Genomic DNA, 7646 nt, shown 5'->3' on the forward strand with positions numbered 1-7646 from the left:
TGGTTACTATATTTTAAAGAACAAAGATATTTTACACATATGAATAAAGAGCAAATGACAAACAAAACTAAAGATTTAATAAAAAATAAAAGTGTATATTATACACCCTGAATGCTTTAAAATTCTTTCACATGGGAGATGAGGGTGGCCTATAGTGTAGACTGGCATTTAGCCGTCTATAAATTCCAGGGTCAAATCCCATCATTCCTCAAGGAAAGTAACTCCTGGCTCACTGTCATTTACTCCAACCCAACTCCTGTCTTAATTCATGGGGATTTCAAGATCTAATTAGATACATATTTTATTAACTTGATCTATCAATTCCATAACCTCTCATCCCCCTATATTCTCATCCTATTGACTACCTCAGCCACTCACCCTATGTCATTTGTTGTATTTGTTTGTTATTATTAACAATTTTCCATAATCTTAATTTTAAGTATCCAACACTGAAATTTTTTTTTCTCAGTCCCAAAAACCTTAACTGAAACGACTTCAACCATCTCGCTGAGATTTTCAGTTCACTGCTCCAACCATGTTTTCACTGCCTAAAACACCCCTAATTTTCACTCCCCTCCTTACCTATCTCAATGTCCACGTTCCTTCATTTCAATTACCTACTCACATCTTCAATCCCCTTATTACGCTGGTTTCATCACATTCATCTTGCAAAAATATCAATCTTGGTATCACTGATTTTTCAATTATTTGATATTTTGATTCTTATTATTGATTACTGATTCCTGATTCATGCCTGCAGCTGCTACACTGCATATGGCTGAAGAAAAACAAGCAAGCAGGCTTTTCTCACCTGAAAGTGATGGCTCCCAGTGCTTTCCCCAAAACACACTCTATTTTATAGTCCACTAAGTTTCCTACTCCCACTGACAAATATTTAACATATTCTTAGCTTGCCTTAAACCTCCAACAACTCGCTATGGTGGAGGAAACATGGCCACGGAAATTTGAACACTCCTCCCACTGATGGAGTCTGTCTCCTGTTCAGTTGTGGCTGCTCCGTGACTGCTCTGACCACCAGGCTGCGCTGGGAGCGACACTATGTCAGTACCAGCACTAAACTATTCTCTTCTCGGGTAACAGGCATGTGAAAATCAACCTAACTAAAACTAAATTCTTGCTCTTATTCCTCCCAAAATGTCCACTCCCAAATGTCCCTTCACCTAAGCAAATGACAACTCCACCTCCCATTTGCTCAGGCTGCAATCTTTGGAATCCACTCTAGATTTGCCTTTTTCTCATAGCCCACATCTAATTTTTCAGGGAAAACTTTGGCTCTACCTTGAAAATATATCCAGAGTCCTGACACTTCTTCCACTTCGACTAATTGTAATCACACGATTATTGCAATAACCTCCTAATTTTATACTTTAACTTTCCCCGCAGATCCTTATTTTTAACAGATAAACCTTTAAAAAGGCGCTACTTTTTAAATACAAGCCAATCATGGCACTCTACTGTTTCCAAGTAGCAAATCACTCTAATCACTTAGAGAAGAAAAATAACCATCACTGGAGCTGTCTACCAGCTTCTACAAAACTTGGCCTGGCATTAGCTCTAGGCCCTCAGCTCCTATTTCTTTGCAAATTCAACTTGAGCCACAGCAGCCTCCTCCCTCCTTGAGAGTCTTGTAACAGCCAGACAAAGCTTCCTTTCAGAGCATTTGAAATCACTCTTTTTTCTACTTGGAATAATACTTCCCTAGACATCCAGAAAGAACGACAAAACTTTTCTTTCTCCCTCTCCTCCTTCATGTCTCCCACAAAGGTCGTATTTACTGGCAACCTTACTGAAACTGCATTCCTCTATCAGATTTTATGTCCTTCTCTTGCTTGAATTTTTTTTTCCAGAGATTGTATCAACATGTGACATACATTTTATTTCTCTCTGTGTTACCTGTATTTTCTATTAACATACAGACTACAACAAATGCAGGCACCCAGTCCAGACAAGTATCTGGCCCCAGTGATGACCAGTAATGTCAGTAGGAAAAAACAAATGAATAAAAGGATGGCAATAACTTCTCGCTCAAATAGTTAATTAAGAGCTTACTATATACCAGGTTCCCTTTAGAGGTCTTTGCTAGTACTAGAATATAGAAGTTAAGAAAATATTAAAGGCAGATAACAGTTACTGCTATTTTATGAGATGAGAAATGAGAAGCACTGGGAGGTTAGTCATGTGAAATAATCACACAGCAAGGAAATGTCAGAATGAGATGGGGACACAAACGTCTATCAAGAAAATATGTCCTCTCATCTGGATATCATTAAAAAGATGTTCAGAGCTGTGGTTCCAAACACAAAATACAGAAAATAACTGAAGTGTGTACCTACGATGACAGGTGAAATCAGTCACTATACAGGCAAGGTGACAGTACTGTCCCATCGGAAGGAGGCAGCAGAGTGCATGTTCCCTGATGGCAGAGACTTTTAACAGTGGTTTCACTGCCGTATATTCACGGCCACTAAACACTGATTGCCATAAAAATACAGTTTCATAGTTTAAGGAATGTGTTTAATAAACAGGATAACACTAACAAATTCTTAAGTATAAAAATGTGTTACACTATGAGCAGGATTTTTCCATGTAAGAAAAAACACAAAAGTACAAATATGTATGTGAAAATATTAAAAGCTGTATCTGAAAGCTGGGTGCAGAACTGATTCTTTTTTTAATGTTTGCCTGCATTTTCAAATTTCTTAAAGAACTTTAATGGATTGCTTGGTTAATACTAATATGTTTTCTAGAATTAAAAAGAACAAAGAAAAAGACCATTTCTGTGACATAAGTGTACATGAATAAAGTAGTCATTCTTATTGAATCCTACATCTTTTGTTCCAGACATAAATTCCTGTGCACAAAGGAGGCTGCTCCTATATTCCACAGCAAAAACAAAAACAAAAACAAAATATCTGGCAAGAAATTATTTCATATTAAGTAAAACAGATTAAGCACCTTAATTAGCCTTTTTAATATGAAATGGGACTCAGTAAAAAGGATTTCCTGCCTAAAATGAGTACATATTTAAGTAATTATGCTAATAAATATTTTAAATTTAACAAATGTCTTATAACTATTGTTCATTCCAATCAACATCAAGTATCTTTTTTGGTGACAATTAACAGACATTTATTACAGCTCAGACAAGAAGCTAAGCACTTATGGACATCACAGAAAATCTGTCTAAGATAAATATAATTATTGTCACTTTAATTATATGGCAACATATCCGCAACTACTTAAACACCATGTGACAAAGATTTTACTATTTGTTCCAGCCAACACCTGAGGATAGTGCCCCTCTCTCCCAGTCTCTGTGGGAGGGCAGGATTCTAACTTCCATAAGCTCAGACTGCAAACTCAAATGGGTTTCACATGGACCAACCCAACCCCTCTGCCCTCTTTTTGTAAATTTTCACTTCCTTGACCCTACTGAGCCCCCGCTTACTGAAGCCCCCCACCCTACTCCCTCAATCTCCCTTCAAAATGCCCTATCACCACTGCACAAATTGGAGTTCAGTTCACCGTGGACTCTTTCCTCTCTTGCAATAGTATATTACTAATTAAAATGTGTTCTCAGCACTTTAATGTTGGGATCAGTTAATCTTTGACATTTCAGTGGTAAAGGAAACAAATATTCAAATCTCCTGATTTGTAATTCCTAGAAATCAATCAGGAAACTCATTCTCTAAAAGAATGAAATATTTCATAAATGAGGAACTTGGAATTATTAGTGTTGACCTGACATCTAAGCCGATTCTTTTAAATCTATCCAGAAACATGTATATCTCCACCACAGAAAACAGATTAAAATCAAGTGAAGTGCTTTGGGGTTGGGGGGTATAGCTCAGTGGTAGAGCCTAAGCTCAGCGTGCACTAGGTCCTGGGTTCAATCCCCAGTGCCTCCATCAAGGGGGTTAAAAGAAAAGATCAAGTGAAGGGCTCTTTCTCTTCAAAATATCTGAATACAGTATAATCGAGGGAGATCTGAACTAGTAAACCACTCCACATAAAAAAGACACTGCATCCTTTCTGAAGATAATCAACATAGAAGTGCCTAGAAGTATTATCCATATATTTGTTCAATAAATGTTAAATGCATTCAGGTAATTTAATTTCATCAAACGGACAAATTCCCAGGATGAGAAAGTTTGTCCTTTAGTCCCCTTTATTATCTTCACCCAAATCACTGATTTAAGCATATCAAACCCTTTCTCAAACACCTTCAAAACACAGTTTGCTCCAAAGTAGGGTCCCTATTCTTCAGCCTGGCATTCAGACTCTGCCTGACCTGTCCCCACCTGGACTAAGAGGTGGTGAATCCAAAAAAACTTCCCCAGCTACGCAGGGAAACTCAAGGAGTGAGGCAGGGAGGGTGTGCTCTGTTCAGTGGTTCCCACCTCGATGCCCAGGGGAGCAAAGGGAAAGGTAGGAGGTGTAACACGTGGACTTTACAGGCCACGTCTAACTGGAAATTCTGCCAACCCAGAATGTGGACCAAGCACAGGGAAAATGACTTGTTGACACAGAAGCAGATTATCCAGATTTTGAGGTGAAATTTTCCTATTATTAACGCTGAAAACTCACCCAAACATCATAATCAAGCCCCTCCCTGTTCCACATGTGTACAGCTACTGTATCTTCAACAGGTATGTTGAAAAAAAAAAAAAAACAACCTTAAATAAGGTTGGCCATGACACTCTCCCGCACTGTGGCAAGCGCAGTGTGGCGCATCTGAGAATGACCACATTTCCTGCCCTCCTCTTTCCCAGTGGCATGTCTTCTCCAGCCTACCAAATCCTTCTTGTCTGCCCGTCCCTCTGGAGGTCCTCCCCTACCTCTCCAGCCCGCGGGCTCCCTGATATCCCTGCCATCCTCTGCCATCATCTACCACTGGGTATTCAAGCACTGATCTTCCTATATTTTTCTTTAAATGCTCCATCTGTGCTGTTCAAAGGAAGCCACTTGGTGAAACTCCACACGGATGGAGCGGGGCGAGCTCCAAGACCAGTGCGGGTCAGGACCAGAACTGACCACAAGGCCGTCTCGCGGCCAGAGAAGGGAATGGATGCACCAAATGTCAGAGACAATGAAATTTCAGTAAACACTCATCTGTATTCTAATTTTCCTGGGCCCCACAGCCATTTTCACGTTTTCCTGAGTGCTTTACCTGGAGATGAGCACAGATCTCCAAAATGCAGATGGGAGGAACTGAAGAGAAAGGAAAGGCGCTGGGAGAAAGGGCCGCTGCACAAGCTGAAGAGGGGCCTGTACGCGGCCGCAAAATGCGGCGAGAGAAGACGTTGGCGCTTCCCAGACCTCACTCAGCCAACCGGAGAAACAAGCCTCAAGAGACGCCACGGGGCCGACTGCCCTAGCTTCCGTACTGGAGTCGGAAGAAAGGGGCCTCTGGCACCGCGAGAGTTTGAAATCCCGCGGAGCGCCCCTGCAGCATAAAGGCTGGTTGGGGAACCCCTTTCCGGGTTCCAGCTCCCTGTAGGCGAGGCCCAAGCATGAGCCCGTCATGTGGGCTGCTGGGCTCCAGGCTCACTGGTCCGATTCCTGGAGGGCGGGTGGCCCAGGGGCTCGGGAAGCAAAAGTGGCATCTGAGGCCTCTGGGGAGATAGGACTTTAAACTTAAATCTTCTAAATCTTGTCAGAACAAAGAATAAACAGCAAGCACGACAAAGGTACATTCCTTTAAGGTTTCAAGAGACAGATTAGCACATACATAGTGCGTCTGCATGACCTTAGTGTCTGGGAAGGGAGCCTTATCTTCAAAGGAGTACTAGCAGTAGTATCATGGGGGAGGCCGTTATCCCTGTCTTCAAAGCAGACACTAAGCGGTCTGGTAAATGCATTCATTTCTTTAATGGTTAAAGCAGATGTGCAAAATGCATGTTTGACAGACTGTAAGGCAGGCTGTTCTAGTTAGCATAAAGTTCAACCAAAATCATGTGTAAGCCAGAATGATTTCTCCATACCTTAATACTGAAATTGGTGAAAATTTCCTTCATAAAAGCAATCAATGTGAAAATTATTACTATGGCTATCATGTGGAAATTGGAAGACAAAAATTATCCCAGAATACAAATTATTAACTTTGAAATACTGAAATAGAGTATTTTAAATTAAACTAGGGTTCAACAAACAATAGCCTCTGAGCCAAATCCAATTCACCCAATTCTCTTCAGGTAGTATTGACATCTTACCAATATTCAGTCTTTCAATCCATGAACATGGGATACCTTTACATTTATTAAGATCTTCTTAAATGTTGTAGTTTTATAGTTTTTCTTTTTTTGTTGTTTTGCAGTTTTCAGTGTACAAGTCTTTTTACCTCCTTGGTTAAAGTTATTCTTAGGTATTTTATTCTTTCTGATGCTGTTGTAAATGGGATGGTTTTCTCACTGAACCTATATATTAGGTTTCTGTAGTTTCTTAATGGATTCATCTACATTTTCTATGTATAGAATGATGTTGTCTGCAAATAGAGACAGTTTTATTTCCTCCTTTTCAATTCAGATGACTTTTCTCTTTCGTACCTAATTGTTCTGACTATGGCTTTCAGTACTATACAAAGTTTAAAATACTTAGTGAATACTTCATTCACAAAATAATAATATCAAAATAAAAATACTACCAAAAGCTGTAAGGTAATTTTACTTAAAAAAGTAAAGACTACCAAAAAAGGCAAGTGCAACACTATTGAAAGCAGACTAATTAGAAGTACTGAATGGGACCTGAAGTTGCTCCATGGCTTTAGAAGAGAAAATTCATCAAGAAGAAATGTTATTAATTTCCATAGAGCTAAATAAAATAGTTTTGAAATGTATTAGGCAAAATTGGATGGAAATATATGGAGAAATGTTTCCTAACATGATCATAAATTTATTATATCACTTATAGAAATGTAAGTACTAAGTTTTAAAAAATAATTATTTTAAAAAATAATAAGGCTTATTTCTTCTGCTGGGGTGAACATAATGGCATTTGTTCTATTAATAATATTTATATTTACACTTATATCACTAACTTTACACGTGCTAAACATATAATATAAATTAATAAATAAAAGTAAAGATAGATCATTAATCAAAACAACAGGAGAATAAAATAACTATTGAAAAATACCAAATTTTATAAACTTTTGTGTTAATTTTGTATAATATTATTAAAGTAGGTATATACACTCACACATTAAATATTTGCTTTAAGATCCAGAGCTTGATCACATTCAAAACTAAACTTTATGAATTAAAATGGAAGAAATCACAAATACATTGATTACAATGCTATAACATAAAAAGTTAAATACTAGGATCTTGTAAAAATAAATATAGCCAACTAGCCATTTGTAAGCACTTTTTGAAACCGTAATTCTTGTCTAAAAGGGAAAATAAAATGAAAAATATGTGCCATTTAGAAATGAACTTTCAGAATAGTAAAAAGATGATATATAAACCAAATTGATTAAATAAGCTTGAAAAACAATACAATAAAAAGGAAATTAGCTTGAAATTAGTAAATATTACCAGAAATTAACAAAATATAAAGACACACTAAAGAAATGATTAAAAGCATAAAGCTGCTTCTTTGATTTAAAAATGTAGATATAAAAAGAT

Source organism: Camelus bactrianus, chromosome 9 (genome assembly GCF_048773025.1).
Source record: "Camelus bactrianus isolate YW-2024 breed Bactrian camel chromosome 9, ASM4877302v1, whole genome shotgun sequence".
Taxonomy (NCBI): Eukaryota; Metazoa; Chordata; class Mammalia; order Artiodactyla; family Camelidae; genus Camelus; species Camelus bactrianus.